Source organism: Tursiops truncatus, chromosome 4, assembly GCF_011762595.2.
Source record: "Tursiops truncatus isolate mTurTru1 chromosome 4, mTurTru1.mat.Y, whole genome shotgun sequence".
Classification (NCBI taxonomy): domain Eukaryota; kingdom Metazoa; phylum Chordata; class Mammalia; order Artiodactyla; family Delphinidae; genus Tursiops; species Tursiops truncatus.
Genome location: NC_047037.1, coordinates 132,638,471 through 132,640,659, shown reverse-complemented (window position 1 = coordinate 132,640,659; position 2,189 = coordinate 132,638,471). Strand labels below are relative to the sequence as shown.

The following is a 2,189-nucleotide window of genomic DNA, read 5'->3' as shown; positions in this document are numbered from 1 at the left end:
TAGATGTCTCTGTTTCTATCTGTGTAAGCAGGAGTAAAACAAATGAGCCCCTACATCGTGTTCAGGTAGAAAGATACGGGGTGGATAGGGGAAAGAGGGTTCAACTGTTAATCAGTTCTGCTGGTTACACACAACAATCAAAAAAGGATTCAAATGCGAGTTCTAAAATGATAAGTAAGCCAAATGTTCTAAAGAGGAATGTTACAATAATTTCTAAGAGATTTTAGTCTCTAAATGTTCCTTCTTAAATTTTTTACCATTTTTAACTACTGCACATGAACTTTAAAAATAACTCAAGTAGAGGGAATTCCCTGGCAGTCCTGTAGTTAGAACTCGGCACTTTCACTGCCGAGGACCCAGGTTCAATCCCTGATTGGGGAACTAAGATCCCGCAAGCCACGTGGCACGGCCAAAAATAAATAAATAAAGTACAATATGGTATTTAATTATAATAAAATTTAACGACTGGTACAGCTAGTCCCTCCTCATTACTTATTTTCAGAATTTTCTTGGCTATTGTCCCATGCTAAGCAGCCAGAACCACGGCCAAAATCACTCCCAGGAAGAGACTGGCAAGGACACTGCTGCCATGGCCACATCAGCTCCTTTGGCCCTACTTCAGTGAGCATTCAATTTGTAGCTGCTCCCGCAATCGAAATGCACTCAGAATGCCTCTATCTCTGGGTCACTTGCCCAGGCAGGATTATCTGATTGCTCAAGTCTAGGTCTCTCACCCTGCTCTCATGGCCGGGGGTCAAAGAAAACAGGAAAATGGTCTTTGGGCTGTCACGAGAAAAACTGCCTCTCACACAATGGTGGATGCCCCAGACAACAAGGGATTCCCGTGCTCAGCAGCCCCCGTTTGACAGAGGTCCAGCTCCACAGGTCACCTGATAGATGCACCTGCAAGTAGTTCAGGAAGATTAATAAAATTCCAGTTGTTTGTTTTTTCTTTTTAAGTTCACGTTCTGCTGACAGTTCCTCCTGGCTTCTTTATCTCCCTGAACTGCTTTTTACCAATTATCTAATACATAAATTTTACCTCTTCCATCAGTATTCTCTTTCAGACAGCCTTATAGCCATTCTTTCTCAAGCCATGTAAAGCTTACATTAACCACAACACAAGGCCATAAGTAGAAATAATCCAAATGTCTGCCAGCTAATGAATTGAAAAATAAAATGTATACTATCCATACAATGAAATATTACTCTGCCGTGAAAAGGAAAGAGATACTGATACACCCTACAACATGGACCAACCTTACAACGTTACGCTAAGTGAAAGAAGGCAGTCACATGACTGCACGTGTAGAGTCCATTTATATGGCATGTCCAGAATAAGCAAATCCTGACACACCAAGGAGATTAATAGTTGCCCAGGGCTGTGGGGATAGAGGTATTTGGAGATGATGACTAAAGGATGCAATGTTTCTTTGGGGGTAACGAGAATATAATAAAATCGATGGTGTGATAGTTGCACCATCCCGTGAACACACCTAAGCCATTGAATTGTACTCTTTATTTTTTTTATTTATTTATTTTTTTGCGGTACGCGGGCCTCTCACTGTTGTGGCCTCTCCCGTTGTGGAGCACAGGCTCCAGACGCGCAGGCTCAGCAGCCATGGCTCACGGGCCCAGCCGCTCCGCGGCATGTGGGATCCTCACGGACCGGGGCACGAACCCGCGTCCCCTGCATCGGCAGGCGGACTCTCAACCACTGCACCACCAGGGAAGCCCTGAATTGTACTCTTTAAATGGGTGAATTCTGTGGCATATGAATTATATTCAATAAAACTGTTCCCCAAAAAAGATACAACTCCTCAGTTACCGTAGAAAGATTAATTCATAGTTTTTGAAATACATCAAGATTACATGTAATCTTATGTTATAAAATGCATCAAGCTTACATTTAAAATACTTCACGTTCAGCATGAAGTCACTTAAATGAATACAGATAGGACTTGCACACTTTGTCACGGAAACTGATGCCAAAAGCTCGGCCTCTGCGCACCGCTGTCAAATCGGATCTCGGAAAGAGCTTTGGGGGAAATAGAAAAGGATAGCTTTATTGCTTTGCCAGGCAAAGGGGGACAGAACGGGCCGCTGTCTCGAAAAATGTGTCCCAACCCAGGAGGATCTGATGAGGAGTTTTATGACAATACTCCAAGGGTGGCGTTAGATGAGGGTGT

At 43.3% G+C, this 2,189-nt stretch overlaps 1 long non-coding RNA gene across 2 annotated transcripts in view; it reads right to left on the bottom strand.

The window, feature by feature from the left end:
* LOC109547896 (uncharacterized) overlaps window positions 1-2,189 on the bottom strand; it is a 43,615-nt gene that overhangs the window by 24,968 nt on the left and 16,458 nt on the right. Inside the window, exon 5 of one of the 2 annotated variants that reach the window (XR_012331597.1) lies at window positions 1,472-2,038. The exons of the other annotated variant lie outside the window; for it this stretch is intronic. This is a non-coding gene — a long non-coding RNA (uncharacterized lncRNA). Of the gene's footprint in view, window positions 1-1,471; window positions 2,039-2,189 lie in introns of those variants that run through there. 2 annotated transcript variants of the gene reach the window in all.